Source organism: Macaca fascicularis, chromosome 11, assembly GCF_037993035.2.
Source record: "Macaca fascicularis isolate 582-1 chromosome 11, T2T-MFA8v1.1".
Taxonomy (NCBI): domain Eukaryota; kingdom Metazoa; phylum Chordata; class Mammalia; order Primates; family Cercopithecidae; genus Macaca; species Macaca fascicularis.
This window is the reverse complement of record NC_088385.1, coordinates 60,441,634-60,449,787: the sequence shown is the minus strand read 5'-3', so window position 1 is coordinate 60,449,787 and position 8,154 is coordinate 60,441,634. Positions and strand designations below refer to the sequence as shown.

General features: G+C 44.6%; 1 protein-coding gene across 17 annotated transcripts in view; it reads left to right on the top strand.

The window, feature by feature from the left end:
• The first annotated feature begins 243 nt into the window (after positions 1-243).
• The window catches only part of LOC101925094 (cyclic AMP-dependent transcription factor ATF-7), a 130,366-nt gene continuing 122,455 nt past the window's right edge, over positions 244-8,154 (top strand). For 9 of the 17 annotated variants that reach the window (XR_012420303.1, XR_012420302.1, XR_012420305.1 and 6 more), the window contains exon 1: positions 244-347. The gene's annotated coding sequence lies outside the window, so the exon portion shown is untranslated. Of the gene's footprint in view, positions 348-633; positions 680-1,925; positions 1,979-8,154 lie in introns of those variants that run through there. The other 8 variants (XR_012420304.1, XM_074006994.1, XM_074006991.1 and 5 more) reach the window with 2 other exon arrangements.

Sequence of the window (8,154 nt, the reverse complement as noted above, 5' to 3'; positions counted from 1 at the left end):
AGGCACCGGTAAAGATCTTCTCTCCTTTTTCCTTTCTTTCTCCCGCTAGATTCTGCAGCCGAACACGTGTGACTCGTGTGGACAGTACTCGCTCAGTCTCCCTCCCCAGCCCTGCCCACAGTAAGCCCAACACCTTCTTTTCCCGGAGCCCCGCCTCTCGGCCGCTTTCCAACTCAGCCCCCACGGATCTCGCCCTTCCCCCGCGGCCCCACGACTTCTCGCGAGAGTTGAGCGCGCCTGGCCGGACGGGAGGAAAGTATCCGTTCCGCCGAGGGGGGAAAAGAGGAGCTGCAGAGAGATTGTAGGACCGAGCGCGGGCAGGCGGAAGGCAACGGAGCTACCAGCCGGTAAGTCCTTTTAACATTAGCTAGCCCATGATCTGACGGGACTCTCCCTTTCAACTCTGGCCAGTCCCAGCGTTCCGGGCTGGGGTCTCCCCTCCCAGTCTGTATTGGACGGGGGCGCTGAGGCGGTGGCCGGGCCCTGTCTGAGGAAGAGGGTGGGGGCATAGGCCAAAGCCGACCAATAGGAGAGAAGGAAGCCTCGATTGGCGGCGATGAGCGCTAATGGGAGATCGCTTTTTCCTTGCCGAGTGCCGCCCCTCTTCTCTCCCTACTCCCGCCTCCTTCCTTTGGGGGGAAGGCGGGGCCAGAGGCTTGAAGTGTGGGGAGAACTTGGGGTAAGTAGCCCCGGGGGGCGCAGGGCGTGGCAAGGAGAGGGGAATTGAATCCTGAGGGAAGGGTAGTCTAGTGGAGCCTAATGGAAGGATCATGGGATGGGGTGGAATGGGAGAAAGAGGAGGGATACTAAACTAGGTTAGAAACCCAGGACTTCCCAAAGAGTGGGATTAGGAGCTTGGAATTGGAAAAGGGTAATAGGCAGGAGGTAGGATGAGTAGATGAGAACAAAGATCTTGATCTGGTGACACAACACCCCGTTGGGTTTATCAGGAAAGATAGATAGGGGTGGATTATAGGAAATGAGGGTCGTGGCATTTCGATTGAATTAATAAAAAGAACATCAGGGACATGATGTCAGAGAGAAAGTATGGATTTGGAGAAAATTAAGTGAATGAATTTAAGAGGACAGTATGGGTGAGCTGAGTCGCCATAAGGCATGGCTTCTGGAAGGATATGAGCCTTGAGAGCGATAAGAGAAGTGTTTGGGAAGGAGATGGCTGATATACACATGTCTTTTGCCTAGGTATCAGGTGGTTGGGATATTGATTTAGGGCTTCTCGTGGTTATGGCACCCAGACTGGTGACCAGCCTCCAAGATGCTGGGATGGGAGTTGAGAAGGAGAAAAATAGAACACTTTCATCGCTTCTCTGATTTTCCTTCTCCCTCTCTTCTATTTCCCAAACTCTTCCGAAACACCGAGATGTGGGCTTTGGACTTAAAGCAGTCCAAGTTGGAGCCCCATAGGGACTTATATGTTGCTCTGAATTGCTTGTTATGTTCTCTGACTAGGGTGTTTACAACCCAGGGCACCTCCTACCCAGATTCCCGCGTTGCTACTTCCCTAACTTTAAAAGTTTATTTTCTACTTAACAGAGGGTGTTTTAGTATCTCTGAGGGTCATGTCATATTAAGTACAGGTGTGTGGGGGGTGTGCACAGTTTTCTCAGCAAGCTCACATGAGTCCTGTGTTTAAAAATTTTGCAGTAGTGTAATTCTTGTAGAGATATCAGTCTTTATGGGCATTCTAAGCAGAAATGCTACAATGAAGTTTGTTTTGTTAAATGTGGCTTCCCAGTCACTCTCAAAGAGTTGTCGAATGGGTGGTTGCAGTTTTAGTTAACTTATATAATATGTTTTTAAATGGTGCAAATGAAATAGACATGTTATTTCAGGAAAGTGAAAAATGTTCAGTTTTTTCCTTTGGGTCCAGACTCAGAAACTAAAGCTATGTCATAATGTCTTAGGCCAAGGGCTGGGGAAATCAAACACAATTTGTACTACACATGGAAGTTGTAAGGTAAGTGGAGGCTCTTGCGAAATGTATCATGTCTGTAAGAAAAGAAGCTAAAGAAAAGTTTGGCAGCTCTACTAAGTAGTCTTACCAGTTCTTAATTCTGTACAGAAGAGGGTCAGGGCTTTGCCCTTTGATAGTTGTGTATCATTTAATAACGAATTGGACTAATACAGCCAATTAATAACTTCTTTGCTCTTGCGTAGATTTTGCTTTTACATTCCTTCTCTTCTCCTTTTATTTTTGAGAAGTGAAATAATGTCCGAAATATCAGGAAAGCTATTATATGAAGAGAAACCAGAGTATGTAGTTGTATTAACCTTTGGTTTTCTGCAATCAGTTGAAACTTTTCTCCCTGGCCAAGAAGTTGCCCCTATAGCACATTGAGACCAATTCATTGCTGACCCTTTAGCATTAACTACTGAGCTGGGTTCTAGTATTTCACAGTAAGAGCATTGCTATTGGACATTCAGAAAATTTCCAGTTTGCCTGGCAGCAGCACAAAAAAATACCCAGTGAGAGAAGCAGAGTCCCTTGTTTTGGTCTTCTGTCCTAGACTTGGTGATTGGCTTTGACTAGGGCACTATTAAACCCAAGATTATTTTTTCTCACTAGTGTTACCATCTAGCAGAGAGCTAGAGTGATAACACCGCTCGTCTTTCAACTTGTGGATCAAAGTTTACACCCTGTGGTAGTTTCAGTGTTGTAATTTTTAAACATGTTTGTTTACCACGGTTTTAAAATGTTAATAGCTCCACTTACTGTATCTTGTTCTCTTTCCTTTCCTCATTTCCAACCTAAAATGAAAATTGTTTTTTCAGCCAACTCTTAGACTAATTCTTTGCCTGGAGTAAAGTTGCTGGCTCTGTCTGAACACAGCTGCTCTGAAGCTCTCAGAAGTTATTGTTTTGTGCATGTCAAGACTGAGTTTTTCCTAGGCTACAGTGGGAGGGAGTTAGTATTACCGCAGCCTCCTATCCACATCTGATAAGGAGGAGCCTTCTCCTTGCAAGGAAGTTTTAGGTGGAACAGATAGAACTCCATGTAAATGTCTAATAAAACTAGCTGTCTTCTTGAGACTAGTTGGCATACTGGTATGTAATTGTCCTTTATCCCTTGATAAAAGTACTAAAGTTAAGGTACAGATGTTTCTTTGAGAAAAACAAATGCAGCATTCATTTAAAAGGAAAAAGCATTCATTTCTTTTGTTGTTGGTTTCTCAGAAAATGGTCCTATGGTTTTGGAGTTCATGAAAAAGTCTTCTGTCTCTTTAAAAATATGTCAAAGAAAATAATTTTTAAGCTTCTCTGACATTTACTCATTTTGACATGTTGCCTTCCTCTAAGAGGTTTTTTTTTAGGAGAGATCAAATAAATTCATGATATGTGAAAACATATCATAGCTGGTATCGCTGACGGTTGGTCTTTTAACTTCTGAATGCTCTAAGGAGAAAGTGTCCACTTCACAGATACCGTGTTCCATTATTGAAGCTTTACTTTTATAACATTTTTTACGTTGTGCTGAAGCTCTTTAGTTCTGTTATCTGACGCCACAATAAATAAATCTAGTTCCTTGTTAACATGGTAGTCTTCAAGTATTTCATGACACTTACCACTTTCATTCTTTTAGGGATAGGGTCTCGCTATGTTGCCCAGGTTGGAGTGCAAGTGATGTGATCATAGATCATTGTAACCTCAAACTCCTGGGCTAAAGATCTTCTAGTCCTAGCTTCCTGAGTAGCTAGGACTCTTGGCCTCAAGCAGTCCTCCCAGCCTCCAAGTAGCTGGGACCACAGGTGCACACCACCATGCCTGGCTAATTTTTAAATATTTTGTAGAGATGGGGTCTCCCGACATTGCCCAGCCTCTTCTTGAATTCCTGGGCTCAAGCCATCTCCCCACCTTGGCCTCTAAAAGTGCTGGGATTACAGGAGGCATCTCTTTGGGGGTAAATACCCCAAGTTCTTTTTTTTTTTTTTTTTTTGAGACGGAGTCTCGCTCTGTAGCCCAGGCTGGAGTGCAGTGGCAGGATCTCAGCTCACTGCAAGCTCCGCCTCCCGGGTTCACGCCATTCTCCTGCCTCAGCCTCCCGAGTAGCTGGGACTACAGGCGCCCGCCACCTCGCCCGGCTAGTTTTTTGTATTTTTTAGTAGAGACGGGGTTTCACCATGTTAACCAGGATGGTCTCGATCTCCCGACCTCGTGATCCGCCCGTCTCGGCCTCCCAAAGTGCTGGGATTACAGGCTTGAGCCACCGCGCCCGGCCAATACCCCAAGTTCTTTAAGCCTTTTTTTTTTTTTTTTTTTTTTTTTTTTTTTTTTGAGATGGAGTCTTGCACTTTTGCCCTGGCTGGAGTGCAGTGGCACTATCTCGGCTCAATGCAAGCTCTGCCTCCTGGGTTCACGCCATTCTTCTGCCTCAGCCTCCCGAGTAACTGGGACTAGCAGGCGCCCGCCACCATGCCTGACTAATTTTTTGTATTTTTAGTAGAGATGGAGTTGCACCCTGTTAGTCAGGATGGTGTCGATATCCTGACCTCGTGATCCGCCCGCCTCAGCCTCCCAAAGTGCTGGGATTACAGGCGTGAGCCACCTCTCGCGGCCAGCTATTTCTATTATTATTATTATTATTATTATTATTATTATTACTACTACTATTTATGAGACAGAGTCTTGCTGTGTTTCCCAGGCCAGAGTGCGGTGGTGTGATCTCAGCTCACTGCAACCTCCACCTTCCTGGTTCATGCGATTCTTGTCCCTCAGCCTCCCGAGTAGCTGGGAGTACAGGTGTCCGCCATCCTTGCCCAGCTAATTTTTGTATTTTTAGTAGAGATGGAATTTCACCATTTTGGTCAGGCTGGTCTTGAACTCTTGACCTCAAGTGATCTGCCTACCTCGGCCTCCCAAAGTGCTGGAATTACAGGCATGAGCCACTGAGCCCAGCCCGTACAATTTCTTAAGTGACATTTTTAATGAAAGTTCAGGCTCTTCATCAAGTTAGTTATCTGAGTGGTTTATGGTTCCTTATGTAGGTCTGAACATCTCAGATATAATCTAATAAATACAAACTACGGTGGGAAGCACAACTTCTATTTTATTGCACTCTATGCCTCTGTTCTTAAAGCCTAAGATCACATTAGTTTGTGTAGTTGATTTTTTTTTTTTTTTTTTTTTTTTTTTGAGACAGAGTCTTGCTCTGTCACCCAGGCTGGAGTACTGTGGCTCAATCTTGTCTCACTGCAACCTCCACCCCCTGGGTTCAGGCGATTCTCCTGCCTCAGCCACCCGAGTAGTTGGGATTACAGGCCTGCACCACCACACCCAACTAATTTTTTAAAATATTTTTAGAAGAGACGGGGTTTCACCAGGCTGGTCCCGAACTCCTGACCTCAAGTGATCCACCCACCTTGGCCTCCGAAAGTGCTGGGATGACAGGCGTGAGCCACCATGCCCGGCCATGTAGTTGATTTTTTAATGTAATTGACAATTTTACATAAGTTTATCCCTGTAATTATCATCTTGTTAATTTGGTTTGTTGTTTTAGCTTGATAACGTCATTTCACCTCTTGACCATTTCTCATATGTTTGTATTATTGATAAATTTGATAAACGTGTGTTTTTGTTTTCGGTCACTGGTAAACATGTATAAGGATAGAGCAATGCTATACAACATGAGTAGACTATCATTATGTTAACATTAATCTGTTAGCCTTTTGGATAAAATTCAATTGTGAATCCCACCTGCTGTTTTATATCATCTAACCTTTATTTTCTATGAAATAGCAAGCGGTATCCTGTTGAAATCCAAATACAGTATATTCTGCCTCTGACATCTCTGAACTCCTAGGCTAGTGACCCTGTCAAAAAAGAAAACGAAGTTGCATATTAGTTGCTGTTTGGGTATCTTATGCTACTGTTTATAGATCATTGCATAACTTGCCAGTGGTTCATAAGTGATCTGTTTAATAATTCATTTAGAATCTTTCTGAGAAATAATATTTCACCAGTCTACAGTTTCTGTACTCGACCTCTCTTGCCCCACATTTTAAAAAATTATAATTTTCCCATTTCCAAGACTTCTAGTCCTGTTTTTTTTCATTTTCAAATAATTATAGAAAATTAACCATATTTCTTCATAGTTGCAGGGATTTTTTTGTTGTTATTTCGTTATTGTCTTTTGGTTGTGGTTTTTTTCTTTGTTTGGTTGTTTTTTTTTTTTTTTTTTGAGACGAAGTCTCGCTCTGTTGCCCAGGCTGGAGTGCAGTGGCACGCTCACTGCAACCTCTGCCACCAGGGTTCAAGCGATTCTCTGGCCTTAGCTTCCCAAGTAGCTGGGATTACAGGCATGTGTCACCACACCTCGCTAATTTTTGTATTTTTTTAGTAGATAGGGAGTTTTCTCCATGTTGGCCAGGCTGGTCTTGAACTCCTGACCTCAAGTGATCCGCCCACCTCGGCCTCCCAAAGTGCTGGGATTACAGACATGAGCCACCGCACTCGACCATGGTTGTTTTTTTTGAGACAGGGTCTCACTCTGTTGTCCAGACGAGAGCACAGTGGCACAATCATGGCTCACACTGCAGCCTCAGTCTTCCAGGCTCAAGCAATCCTCCTACCTCAGCCTCCTGAGTAGCTGAGACTAAAGGCTCATGACACTATGCCTGGCTAATTTTATTTTTTGTAGAGGTCTCATCATGTTTCCCGGGCTGGTCTCGAACTCCTGGGCTCAAGCAATCCTCCTGCCTTAGCCTCCCAAAGTGCTGAGATTACACGCGTACCTGGCCAGATTTTTTGACATTAAATGAAATTCTGTTTCGAAAACTTTTTTTTTTTTTTTCTAGACAGGGTCTCCCTTTGTCTCCCAGGCTGGAGTGCAATGGCGCCATCTTGGCTCACTGCAGTCTCTGCTCCTGGGCTCAAGCGATTCTCCTGCCTCAGCCTCCTGAGTAGCTAGGACTACAGGTGTGCACCACCGTGCCCATCTAATTTTTGTATTTTTTGTAGAGATGGGGTTTCCCATGTTGCCTAGGCTGGTCTTGAATTCCTAAGCTCAGGTGATCTGCCTGCTTTGGCCTCCCAAAGTGCTGGAATTACAGGCGTGGGCCACCTCGCCCAGCTTGTTTTGGAAACTACTTCTTTTTTTTTTTTTTTTTTTTTTGACACAGAGTCTCGCTCTGTCTCCCAGGATGCAGTGCAGTGGCGTAATCTCAGCTCACTGCAACCTCTGCCTCCTGGGTTCAAGTAGTTCTCCCTCTCAGCCTCCCAAGTAGCTGGGACTGCAGGCACATGCCACCACGCATGGCTAATTTTTGTATTTTCAGTAGAGACGTGGTTTCACCATATTGCAGGCTGGTCTCAAACTCCTGGCCTGAGGTGATGCGCCTGCCTGGGCCTCCTAAAGTGCTGGGATTACAGCGTGAGCCACTGCACCCGTCCTGGAAACTCTTTTAGAAAAAAACTTTATTCCCTGGACATTTCAACTTAGAAATGAAAGAATTAAACTACTCTCTGAAGAACAGTTGTATGTAGCTTCCCCATAATATTGACATCTCCGATTTAGACCTAACTTTTCATTTTCTGTTTTTTTCTTTTGGAGACAGAGTCTTGCTGTGTGACCCAGGCTGGAGTGCAGTGGTGCAATCTTGGCTCACTGCAACCTCTGCCTCCCAGGTTCAAGCAATTCTCGTGCCTCAGCCTCCCAAGTAGCTGGGACTACAGGTGCCCACCACCGTGCCCAGCTAACTTTTTGTGTTTTAGTAGAGACGGGGTTTCACCATGTTGCTCAGGGTGGTCTCGAATGCTTGAGCTCAGGCAGTCCGCCTCCTTGGGCATCCCAAAGTGCTGGGATTACAGGCGAAAACCATCGCGGCCCTAACTTTTCATTTTCTGTTTGGAATGAAAACCTATACCAACTATAAACACACAGACACACACACACATACACACACATACACACACACACTTGCCATTTATAATTGTAGTTGATTGGCAAGGATGGTCTAAGTTTACCAGGCTATGTGTTGTAGGTGAAGGGTGCTACAAATGAGATAGAACTTCAGAAGACATCTCTAGGGACTAAAGACTTTATATTGGCAGCCAGCAACTTTTCCTGCTTGTTAATTTTAGACCTGACAGTTGAATTTATGTTTGAGCAATTTTAGCAGATAAATGCATTTTTAAAGT